General features: G+C 39.9%; 1 protein-coding gene and 1 pseudogene across 1 annotated transcript in view; one reads left to right on the forward strand and one right to left on the reverse strand.

Annotated features, from left to right (window-relative positions):
* The window catches only part of LOC141416804 (ankyrin repeat domain-containing protein 26-like), a 941494-nt gene that overhangs the window by 264827 nt on the left and 663091 nt on the right, over window positions 1-13576 (reverse strand). The gene's annotated exons all lie outside the window — the stretch shown is intronic.
* Window positions 120-2138, forward strand: LOC141416493 (ligand of Numb protein X 2 pseudogene; annotated as a pseudogene).

Below are 13576 nucleotides of genomic sequence, written 5' to 3' on the forward strand. Positions count from 1 at the left end.
CTGGGCAGCTGCACTTTCCCTGGCTTTAGTCAGATAGCATCTCTTTCTATAAAAGGAAAGTGAACCTTCAATGGGACTCGAACATATAAGGGTCCAGAATATGTACCAGTTGATTCAGAATGGGAACAAGTGATGAGATGGTGTCAGTGGAACAGACCTCTTTCTGCTCCTCCTAAACCCCCTGTGCTTTGAGTGTGACCAGAAGCACTGGACAAAAGGAAACCACTTGTATAATTACCAGGATGAACTGGATGATAACTTTGTCTGCCATATTTGCCTTCAGCTTCTGCTGCAGCCACTGGATGCATCCTGTGGACACACATTCTGCTATAAGTGCCTCAGAAACTTGAGAAAAACTTCTGTCCATTGGATCGGAAAAGACTTCATTTCAAGTTGTGTAATAAGACTAGCATTATAGTTCATAAACTTCTAAACAAATTATTAGTTTTGTAACCATTTTCTTCAGTGTGCCAAGATGTAATGCAACACTGTGATCTGGAGGCACATCTTAAAAACAGATGTCTTGGAGCTTCTCATCAGAGAGTTGCCCTGAAAAGGAAAACTAGTAAAACTCAGGTATTGAGAATGAAAGTGGATCCACTATCATTGATCCTCCAGGTACTTCATCCTGAGAAACGGACTGCTGGGGGACAAGTACGGGCACAGTGCCCACCAAGCAGAACTTGACATCACTTTCTCTTCCCGTGTGGACTGAGGAGCCTGGCCTGGACAACCCTGCCTTTGAGGAGAGCTCTGGAGCCTACACTGCACAAACAGCCACTTACTTTACCAGAAGGAGAAATCGCCACAGTGGAAATCCACAGCTCTATTCCATACGTTCAGTTGGGGATTATTGTGGGTGGCAATGAAATACCAATGATTGCCATTGTCATCCAGGAAGTCTACCAGGAAGGGATCATTGCCAGAGATGGGCTACTCCTTGCTGGGTCCAGATTCTTCAGGTCAACAACTATGATATCAGCAAGGTGTCCCATAACTATGCCAGAGCAGTCCTTTCCCAGCTCTGCACCACGCTGCATCTGACTGTGCTGCGGGAAAGTTGCTTTGGCAACCAAGCATACAACCATTCTGATGGGAACTCCCCTGGAGGTGATTTTCTACATGGTTCTTCATAAATGGGACTCCATCGAACAGGTTGTCAATAAAGTAGTCTGAATGATAGGTGAGTCAGGCGTTTTAAGTCTCGGCTGGTTGGCAGGGGGGCAGGCAGCCCACAACGGCAGGCTTAGCAGCAATGACAAGACTGCTGGCCAACAATAGGCATGATCTGAAGCATGGGACTCCAGAGCTCACTGCCTAGATCACTTAGGCTAGTGGAGAGAGGGTGAACTTAACAAGAGCTAGACCAGGGAAACCCCAGCCTGGCAACACCACCTGGGAAGCAGGAACTCCCAATAGCAGCCAGCACCATATGCAGCTGCCCTCCCACAACAGACCACTCACATAAGGCTCTTATTCAGTGTATTACATGCCAAGAAAAACACACTACTGTAAAGGAGGAACTGCATGAGTCCCTTGGAATGACAGTTGCTGGGGGCAGAGGGATCTTTGTGACCAGTGTGCCACCGCTGGCTGCCTCACACAAGATGGCAGGATCAAGAGAGGTGATGTGCTGCTGAATATCAATGGCATTGATTTGGCCAATCTAAGTCACAGTGAGGCCATGGCTATGCTGAAGGCCAGCATTGCTTCCTCAGCAGTTGTCCTCCAAGCACTGGAGATCCAGATTGTTGAGGAAGCAACTCAGACCTTGGAAGAGCAGACAAGTGATTTCAGTGCGAATGAGTATGATGCCAGCTGGTCTCTCTCGTGGCATGTGGCTTGGGCTTCCAAATGCCCTTCATAGCTGCCATGATACAGTTTTATGGAGAAGCTACTTGGGAAGCTGGGGCTTTAGTATTGTCGATGGATACGAAGAGAACCACACCAATCAGCCTTTTTTTATTAAGCCTATTTTGTTGGGAACTCCTGCTTGCTACGATGTAAGGTTAAAGCATGGAGACATGATCATGGCTGTAAATGGCCTGTTAATAGTAGGCATGAACCACTCTGGTGAGTTTACACTTTCAGAAATCAGATTCTCAGTGGTCAAAATGTTAATCTACAGTAACGAATAAGCCTGCCCAAACTGTGACCCAGCCAGCTGGATTATAATTTGTGGTGGTTCCTTGTTTTTAGTTACTGAATCATAGAGTGAGTTGTACATCCCTCAAGACCAGTGTCTGCGCAGACACTAACAACAGTGTTTGCTGCCAGACAACACCACGAATGAATACATTGTAAGTTTGGGTGGTACCTGTTGCTCATTTTTCATTGGCATCAACATTTCAAGACTTTGTACTGTTTATAAAGTGATTTTCTGATTTATTGTACTTCTACTTTAATCTCTCACACTCATAGATGATAAAGTCATAAATCTGATACTACTAAAGAGTTTTTTTTTTAATAATGTACTGTTATTAATATAGTGGAGAAGAAAAGATAATGTTATCCAGGGACAAAGGAGATCAAAAGGTAATTAATTACAGCTTAGAGCTGGAGATGGTAATGCTGCATTTACTGAACAGTCCAAAAGCATTAAAGATTCATTTTCAAAGGGATGTTTTGCTATGTAGGAAAATTTTGAAGGCATTTCACTAAAAACCATTCTAGAGTTTGTACTATATTTATCAACAATCTTGTCTGAAAATATTTTTGTGATTTATGCAATTAAACTAGATGATAAAAAAGAAAAATTTATTTCTTACTATCCAAAATGAAATATGACATATTTTCATAAAAGTGAACATTATAGAGAAATGTTTTCTAATACCTAAATTACAATCTGGCTTCATTTTAGCAATGTCACAAAAGTTTATTCCTCTATGGTAAAGAAACATTGTCTTTCATTATTGTTTTTTGTTTTGTTCTGTTTTGGTGGGCCTGTGGTTGAACTCAAGGCTTCATGCTTACTAGGTCAGGGCTCTACCACTTGAGCCATGCTCCAGCCCACATCAGGCTTTGCATTTTTGCTGATGTCCATTCCACTGCTCACAAACTTCTCTATCCATGGTCCTCATTGCTGAATTAGTCTTCTTTTATCTAACTCCTATAGTCACAGATTCTCTTCAATCCCTGGTCTTATTCCACCTCCCTTTATCAATCTTGGTCTGAAGTGGTTTTCTGTACATAGTATCTGGATTTTCTGTATTTTCGATATCTTAATATGTGTCTTATCTTTGTCATTTAAATTGCAGTTCCTTCACTTTCTTTGTTATTTGCAGAATGCACAGCAATAGGAGTTAAGTCTAAAAACACCTGGTGGTAAATCTTTGTTGATTTTAATTAAAAAGTAGCTGCCAATAAATGGTATGTCAAGATACTGTCTACAGATTCTGTGCTTCATACAAGATCATTTGCCCTTTGTATTTCTTTACCTACATTTGCATGAAATTATTCCACCACTCATTTTAACTTTTCAATTTCATAAAACTATCAAAAGCAATTTCAGAAGTTATAGTACCTTTTATTTAAACTCATTTCTCAACAAGAGATCATTTACAGAGCAAGATGTTAATGCACTAATGGTTGACAGCTTTATGAAGTTTCTAAAAGTTATTTGTGTAAACAAGTAAAAATTTCACAACGAGTCAATCACATCTCACAAAATTGGATACTTCTATATGAACATGAGGAGTAAATGATGACATAGATTTCATTTCCCATTTTTCAACATACCCCTAAATGATTAGTTAATTCAAAGATATTCAATATCTACTATGTGCAAACACTGTCCTTGATGCCTGGGGTGTGGCATCTACTGGAACTTCTGCCCTAGATTTATATTCTCAGTCAAGGTAAGACAAAAGACAACAGTATGTGGAATGTAGTAATAAGGATGATAAATCACCTAGACTAAAGCTCTGAATGATAGTGACACAGAGGTTGTAGGTTACTTTAGCGAAGATGGTCACAGAAGGCTTGTCTGAGAAAGCAATGTTTTAGTATGTACATAAGTGAAATGAGAGACATACAAAGACTTGAGAGAAGTCTTCCCGGTAGGGGAAGAGCCAGGGTAAGTTTTTGGGGAAGGACTGAGTTTTTAGAGTGCCAAGAAGTCAGCTATGCCTGGAATTGACACTATGCATGGCATTTTAACTTAGAGAGAGTTGAGGGTTCTTTTTTAAATGGGGTAGGAAGTAAATGGGTAGTTTTGAGCAGGAAAATGACCAACACTTCGTGTTGAGGCCTGCATTCTCTACTTCTCTACTCTCCTTGGAAATTCTCAATGTTCCCTTCAGTGCAACAATGCTCAGAGGGAATCAGTGCTGTGAGCAGGCTGGACTCAGCTCACAGCTCATTGCTGATTCATACACTTTGACCAGTAGTCTAAGTGAATAGTTGGAAGAAATGACTTACGACAATTGGTTTCCATTTTGCTCAAGCATATCAATTGATTTAGGAATCTCTCTAATTGAGACATTGGGATAATAAATAGAGGTCTCTTGTTTGAAAAGGATATAGAGAAAAGTCTTTGTATTAGTTTTTAAAGCTTCCTACTTTTTAAAGTTCACCTGTTGAGGCAAATACCCATCATGACAGGGAACAAGGTGAAAGGGAAGAAGCAAATGTGTCTCCTCTCTCCCCCAATAGACAGGATCCTTTTTGTGCTAAAGTATTTTTTGCAGCTTTTGGAAAAATTGTTAAAAATGTAATTGTGTCTTTTATGAGCTATAATCCAAGAGTATATTTACACCATGGAATGATTAAATTAGGTTAATTAATAAATTTATCAACTCAGATGCTTATCATTTGTTGTGGCAAAAGCATTTGGGGGTGGGGACAGAAGGGAGAAATGATGTGAACAATGTATGCACATGTGAATAAATGAATCAAAAAAAAAAGGCTAACAAAGACATAGAAGATAATCAACACAATTAAAAATTTGATCTATTTGATATTTATTGAACACTGCATTCAATAAGAGTACACTGTCTTAAGAAAAAGAGTACAGTGTCTTCCCATACATACATGAGCAATTAGTAAGTGCTACTGTATGCTAAGTCATAAAAGTCTTCACCAAATTTCAAAGAAATGAAATAATTTAAAGTATATTGTCTCACCGTAGTAGAATTAAACCAGAAACCTATTACACAAAGATAATTAAAGACCCAAAAACTATGAAAACATACATTTAAAAATAACCATGGGTGAAGAAGCCATATGGAAATTAGGAACATGTTAAACTAAATGAATTTAAACATAACATGTCAAAGCCTGTGGGAGAAGCTAAAGAAGTGATTAGAGAAACATTTATAGATTTTAACTGCATGTGTTGAAAAGAAGAAAAGGTTGAAAATTAATTATAATTCCATCTAAAAAATAAGGAAGGAGGAAAATAAAATAAAATATACTCTTCATGATTTTGAAATGAACTATGCAACAGAGTAATAATGTCACCATTTTGTGAATCGGCAGAAAAATGGCAGCTCCGCCCCTTAACAGAAATTCCCATGCTCTAAGACAGCCCCACCCCTACCAGAGACTACCACACATGTGCTAATTTTCTTAACATCCCCCTTCTATAAAAGCCACACCTGGCCCAGAGTCTGTGATCCTCTGGCCAGCCTGGCGAATCAAGGGATCAAGCCTGCCATTAAATTTTGCCCTTGGACGTGAGACTTTTCTCATGACCTTTCTTTGTGAGGGGAGTTTTTCCTAACATTTTGGTGCATGAGTCAGATCAGGATGTGATCCTGGCACTGACCTTGCTCTCCCGGCCTGCCCCGCCCCATCCCTCTCTCTCTCTCTCAACTCCCATTCCCTTCCTCCAGGATCTGAGCTGCTTTGCTGGAACCCCCAATCCTAGAAATTGCTGCTCCCTCACTCACAGGGAATTTCCTCTGCCCCAGCATGCCACCAATTGCCATCCATCACTGGCCGATCTTCCCTCAAGGTTCCCTCTTGATGAGTCCTTCTAACATGCAGAGCCATGATGTCTTTCTGGTTTCCTTGAAATCCTAGCGCTAGGTCTCGGCTTGCTCCCTTCCCTGGGAACTGGGTTCCCTAGGACTGTGGGGCCCTGTGATGAAGACGTTCCTCCCAGGTGTTCCACATCTACTCTTTCCTGAGGAACTGATATTTCGGGGAGGCCTCACCATGGAGATTGGGCCATCCCAAATTCCTTCAGACTCCCCATTGGGATGTCTCCTGGCCAACCTTGGGCCCCTCTGCCTGACACCTGATCTTAAGCCACGAAAGCTCATTTTTCTCTCTAATCAGGCACAGCCCCAATACCCATTAGACAATGCCTCCAAATGGCCACTTAATGGCACTTTCAATCCCAATATTTTAAGGGATTTATACAATTTCTGTGAGTGTGCTGGTAAATGAAAGGAAATACCCTATGCCCTATCCTTTTCCTATCTCCACACCAAACCCTCCCTCTGTACTTCCTGTTCCCCTGCACAGGTTCTATTAGCCTCTAAACCAGCTTCTAAATGAACCAAATCCTCTCCTGAACCTCCTCCTTCCCCATGTAAGCAGACTTCTTGCACTGCTTGCCCTGCCTGTCTCTTCCTATCTTCCTGAGGGACTTTCCCATCATGGTGTCAAGCCACTCCTTGCCAACTCTGGCCTCAAGATGATTCCAGCTCTGGGAGAGCTCATGCTCCCTCCCTGTGGGCTGAGACCAAGCCCAGGGTTTATTCAGGTATACCTCATGCTACGTTGGGGGAGTCCTGATTGATTATGGCACCTAATGTCTGCTTCTCTTTCCCCCCCATCTAATGCCCCTTTTTCCTGAGAGAGCAACTGGAGAGTGCAGGTTTCATGTTGCTGAAAGTGCTCCAGTACCAGTCAATGGAAGTGACCTAGAGGCACAGGTGAGTGCCAATCCCTCAGGCGTGTGTCATGTCTCCAGCCTCTGCCTTCCTCTCCCTTACCTAAGATGTCAGGACACCTTTTCTGCTTCCTCCATGGTCTGAGCACATGTCCTTTCTGTCTTCCTTCCCCTCCTTGGGGAAGGTTCCATACTTACTGGAACCCTGCCTCCCATGAAAACTTGAAGCATGATACCTTATGACTTAAGTTATTCCAACAAGTTTGCCAGGCTTCTCAGTCTAAAGTAACTTTAAATCAGCTGCTAGGCAAAAGTGCTTACAAAAAAACTGTGGCTGCCATGCTAATGCCCTCACTCTGCCCCCAAAAGGGGAGGAGGGAAAGCAAATAGGCATGCACAGTGGGAACACCTGCCATAGCTAAGAGAATCCATAGGCCAACCTAACACACATCCTAGGCTGCCAGCCGCACATGGTGGTGGCTGCGGCCCCCCGCCACTTCCCTTAGAATAAACACAAGCAGAGTAGACAGGAAGGGGTGAGGGGCAACAGGCTGCAGGATCAGGCCTAGGCAGTCAGGCTCGCTTATCCCGGGTGTGTGTGGAGGGTGTCGGTGCCTTGCGCACACCCTGTTCCTAGCCCCACCTCACACCTCGGGGCACTGGAGCTAGCCCTTGTAAGCCAATTGATAGCTCAAGGTTATAGTCTCAGAAATCACAAAATGGACATTATGGTACACACACAACTATGGAGTTCAAATAAAATGGCATTCATTATGAAACAACACTCTTCTGAATTAGCTATTTTTCTTGAAATAGAATAAATATGTTAAATATAGCTTCTTTACTTAAAACACAATCACTATTTGCAAATGGTTGTGTCAGTGTCATTGCTGTAGCCTGAATGAAATATCTACCATATTTATTACATATACTAATAAATTAGATATGTATGTATGTATTCTAATATCTTTGGTCCAGGAATCTTTTAAGATTTGAGTGGCAGTCCAGTTTTTGCCTTTAGTGATATCTGTACTGCTTCTGATACTTTTTATTTTAACTTGGGAAAATATCTATCTTCTTTTCTGTCTATTCTTGGGGTGTGAGGGAGTTGAAACCTCTTTGTAGAAATTATTTCCCTTGTCCCAAAGGAAAATGTGAGGCAAGGAACACTGTAGATGGTAATGGAAGTCTTAAAGAGACCCAGGGTAGCCTTACATTTGCGTAAAGAAAATTTACAGAGGCCAGGCACCAGTGACTCATGACTGTGATCCTAGCTACTTGGGAGTTTAAGACTGGGAAAATAGCTGTTGAGGCTATCAGGGCAAATAGTTCTCAAGAACCCCATCTCCAAAATAACCATAGTAAAAATGGCTGGAGATGTGGCTAAAGAGGTTGAGCTCCTGCTTTGCAAACATCTAAAAAGGAAGAACATGGGTTCAACCCCAATCCCTCCATAACAAACAAAAAGTGTTTATAGAGAGTGAATCAGTTAGCCCAAGAAGAACTAGGGGACCTGTCTTGAAACTGTGCTTGATTGGCATGTTACATAAAATTGTGAAAAATGTCAGCTGCCAAGTACCAAAGAATGAGTGTGGGTCTGTGGTTGCAGGATGGTAGAGATTATGATTAAGGCAAAGATGATATGGAAAGAGGCCAAGAAATGGACAGCTACAAATTTTAGTGTAAGAACATTATTTTTTTTCTTAGCTATGAGACTTGTGTGTCAAGCTACTCAACTTTTGAAAATTAAGAATTATCCTGCCTTCCCAAATATGCTTTTAACTCTTCTCTAGAGAGAATTCCAGGAAAAAGGCCTAGAGCAGCTCCATAAATCATTATTATTTTTGGTTAAAAACAACAAGAACACTTTAGAAAATCCTGTGCTTGATCCATCTCATTTTTTTAGCATCTGTAATAAAAATAGTATCCCCTTTAAAAGGGAAACTTCAAAAATTTTGTACGACATAGCAATAGTTCCTGTGAAAACTGATGTACTGGAAATTATGGCTCAAAATCAAAGACAAAATTTTCACAGCACACATTTTGACTCCATTTTCTCCAAAAATCTTAAAAGAAAGGAAATCTTGCATCTAGCTCCCAGACATGCTCTTAAATGCCTTAAAACTAAACATGTAGAAGTGGAAAAATACAAAAGTGATGAAAGAAAGAGGAAGTAAATTCATAAACACAAAGATCTTCCATGGACAGAAGATTCAATGTTGTCATGATTCTAGTTCATCCCAACTCCTTCTATAAATTAGATGCCATGCCAGTCAAAATCAAAACAAATTAATTTGTGGATGTTAACAAACAAATTGATTCTAAAATTTATATGGAGAGGTAAAATACTCACCGGAGCCAACACAATATTGAAGGAGAACAAAGTTGGAACACTAACACTACTTGAGTTCAAGACTTATTATGATATTTATTATAAGGGTGTGAAGCAGTCAAGTCAGTGTTGTATTTAAAAGAAAAAGTAAATGAACAGATTAGTGGAACAGAATAGAGAGCCAGAAATAAACCCAGTCACATAGTCAACTGCTAGAACCACTGCATATCTACAGGCTGAAAGAAAAAAAATTACATTGGGTTTTGAAGTTTGAAGCTACACGCTATACACTTCCAACCGTATGGCACTTTAGAGAATGCATAACTAGGGAGACAAGAAAAGGGTCAGTAGTTCAAGGGGCTTGGAAGGAGGGAAGCAGAAGAGAATGAGTATGTGGAACACAGGGGACAGTTATCATGGCCATTATATGTCATTATATGCTTGTCAAAATTCACAGAATTATGCATCCTAACATAAACCACAGATATTAGTTAATGACAATAATATATCAATATCAGCTCATGTTAACGGTTTGAACACAGTGTATCTTCCCAAACTCATTTAGGAGTTTAACACCCAAGTCTTGTTTTAATGGTATCAAGAAGGTGGAAACTTAATTCAACTGTTGTGTTTAGAGGTGGGGCCTTTGGGAAGTGGTTATATTAGTTTAAGTTATTAGGGCAAAGCCTCTATGATTAAAACCTGGTAGCTCTATAGGAGAGGGAGAAAGACAGAGGCCACACACACAGAGATATGGGGACTCCTGCCATGATGTGTTCCAACCAGGATAATGTCCTCCCCAGAGTCTGCTCCATGCTGTTTGAACTTCAAGTCTCCAAAACTATGGGCCAAAAGCAAACCTTTCTTCTTTATAAAGAAAAATACCAGAGCTTGACTCAAGTATTTCATTATAGTAACACAAAGTTGAGTACTAGACTCATAGACTCAGCGTGGTAACAAATGTACCATACCGATGCAAAATGTTTACACAGGGAGCCAGATTTAGGGGGACATAAAAGAGGGGATATGTGGACACTCTTGTATTTTACATTCAGTTGTCTCATAAACCTAAAACTTCTCAAAAACTAAAGTCAATTAACTTTTTAAAAGAGTACAAGAAAACTGTTTCACATGACTATATTTCATAACTACATGAGTCCTAAAATACTTCAATAAAAAGAAATTCTTCATGTAAGAGAGGCATAATGCATAAATTATATGTCTGTGATAAACTTATTTTTATGTGTTAGTAATTGTTACTTCTTTCTTGAACTTAATATTATGAATTCCTTTCAGTCTGCTTTCTATGGATGATGGTTTGGGAGTAGTACAGATTAGATTTCATTAAGTAATTAGCACATTCCAGGGGAAATGAATGATACTTTTTTGAGAATACAGACAAATAAATATGTTTTCCATGGTTTCTTTTCTCTTAACAGTCTCACAATCCACAGTCAAGATACTTTACAAGTAGAATGCTTTTCTCTGAGGAAATTAAAGTGTATTTATGTTGGCTTCTCTTTTTGAAGAATGGATAAAGGTGAAGCAAAATGGCAAGTGAGACTTATCCTTATTTAGAAACACAATGGTTAAGCTCTGGGAAACCAACAGAATTCCAGTGTTTGCTGGAATTCAGCATACAACAAATGTCTGTTGATTTATAATTGTATTCCATGTTCTGGAGAAGCTCTGGGTCCTTTCTTCAAGACACTTGTCTGTAAACAATCTTGTCAAATGATCTGCAATTATGATGGTGTAATCAGTGCTCTGATGGGGAAAAGGACTGTACTATTCTATAGAGCTTGACATTTTAAGAATTCTGAAGTCACTCTGGTGTGGCTGGGGTATGTACTGCAAAATGGGAGGAGCAGAGAATGAAGCTAGAGACACTGGTTCATAAATGGCATTTGCTGTTATACTGAAAGATTTTAAGCAAGATCAGGCCCTTCTCATATTTTAGGAAAAACTCACTTGATTGCTTCCTTATTCCTGATGAGCATAGGACCAGTTTGACAAATAATCTGACCAACCTCATAGAGGACTGGTCTAAGAGTGATCCTTCTTTTCCTGGCTTCCTGGCTCAAATCTTGTCTGTGAAAATATCTAGGCACTGGTGCATGGGAAACATGCATGTGCAGGGACCAATGAATGTCCAGTGGGGGCACTTATTAACCAATTAGGAATAGGAGATGAAGAATAAATGACCAAAGGAGGATGAGTAAGATAAAGGCCTAGGATCAAACTCCAGAGAACATCAACTTTCAGAAATAGGCCATACAAAAGAACACACTATGGAAAGACCAGAAGGATCAAAGAAGAACCAGAAGAATGATATTACAGTCAGCAGAGCAAGAAAGGTTACTTAGATGAGAGACACTGTCAAATGCTGCAGGAAGGTCAAATAGGGCAAGGAATGAAAATCTCCCCAAGTGACTAAAAAACATAAAGGCATTTGTGGCCTTTGCAAGATCAGTTATTGCAGTAATGAGAGAGTAGCCACTTTACATGGGCTTGAGAAAAGATTAGGAAGTAAAGGAATAAGGAAAATGCATTAGATTTTTATTGCAGAATAGCAAATGACCACAAATTCAGTAGCTTAAAACAACACACCTTTATTATCATGTAGCTCTGAGGGTTAGAAATCTAATGTGAGTCTTATTGGGTTAAAATCAAGGTGTTAACAAAGCTGTATTCCTTCTGGGGTCTCTAGGTTTCTTGACTCTTCCACTTCCTAGAGGCTGTCCTTAATCTTGGCTTGTGGGTGCCCTTCCTTCATCTTCATCTTCATCTTCAAAGTCAGCAATGCTGCATCACAGATCCCCCATAGTAAAATCTCTCTTTCTCTCTCTCTCTCTCTCTCTCTCTCTCTCTCTCAGATCATACCTGGAAAGTCTTCTGTGCTTTTAAGAATTCATGTAAACCGGGTATGGTGGTGAATGCCTGCATTCCCAGCACTCCAGAGACTGAGGCAGGAGGATTCCAAGTCTGAGGCCAAACTGGGCTACCGAATGAGCTTGAAGCCAGCCTGGGCTACATAGCAAGACCCTATGATTAGCTTTTACTATGTAAAACAACATACTTATAGTTCTGTGAGTTAGGACATTAGAATGAGGTTGAGGTTGTCTTTTGTTTGGGAAACATTACTCTGCCTAGGACAGGCAATATACAGAACTTCCAGGAAGGAGAGAAATAGGGTGTGGTGTGAAGGTACTTGAGGTCACACTTTAAAGGAAGTGACAGGGAGGAAGGCTCAGTAGGCAGATCGACACTGCAAGGATGATATTCTTCTGATACTAATAACAGGCCCCAAATGGGTGTTTATTTTGATGTCATTGTGTGTTAAGTTTCATAATGAGAAAGTGATTACCCATTACATGTTAGATTATTGCTAGGAGGATGATTTGGTCTAAACTAATCTGGAAATGATCACTTCTCTAAGAACTTTAGAATCTTGTTGAAGTAGTACCATCACACATTTACTTAGTTTGCTATGCCATAAACTATTATATCAGAAATTAAAATATGATTTATGAAAAATATATGTTGTTCTTTAAGCAAGACCCATTCTAAGATCATTATATTAGTATGATAGAATTAATTACATGCTCCAGAACGTGTCTTACTTGTTATGAATAAATTGCCAAAAAAATTAAATGCAAGCAACTGAGGGATTAAGCATGAATTATAAATTAAATTAACATATATTCTTAGAATTGCTTCTTCTTCAACTCTTAAATGTGAATTCATGTAGCACCAAAATGTCTATAATATTCTTGTGTAGTAATATGATGGAGGGTCATCTAGCATAGACAAGAGCAGCAAAGGAAATGATAGGATCAATTTTATGTATGGATAAAGAACAATTTCACTCTTAAGAGTTCTCAATTTATCAAGATGTCCATGCAACACAGCAATTGTGACTTTTGTTTTCTCTCTCTCTCTCTCTCTCTGTGTGTCTCTCTCTCTCTCTTTTTCTTTCTACTTAACTCTACAGATAGGCATATTAATCACTCAAGCAATGTGTGCCTTCAAGACTGAAGACACAGATATAAGAGTAACTGAGGCATCTTACTGTTGGCCTTTATGACATCTTGTTCCAGATCCTCCAAAATAGGCACCTGAAGGCTTCCAGTCATGGTCCTAAACTTACAGTCACCATGGATTCCAGGAACAGCAGAGATTTTCATAGACAGACCATGCCATGAGATCACCTCCAAGCTGGAGCAATCAATTCGTTGGAACCAGATTGTCTTCTCAAGTGATGAAGACTTCTTCCAAACACCTTGCAGGACAAATCACAAGTTGACCAACACTGCTTAATTAGGCATACTTTTTGCCCCTGCCCCAAATTCTTCCTCTATTTAAATTTACAACTCATGTGAATACCCAAAAGAGATACTTGA

The sequence above is a fragment of the Castor canadensis genome, chromosome 14, assembly GCF_047511655.1.
Source record: "Castor canadensis chromosome 14, mCasCan1.hap1v2, whole genome shotgun sequence".
NCBI lineage: Eukaryota > Metazoa > Chordata > Mammalia > Rodentia > Castoridae > Castor > Castor canadensis.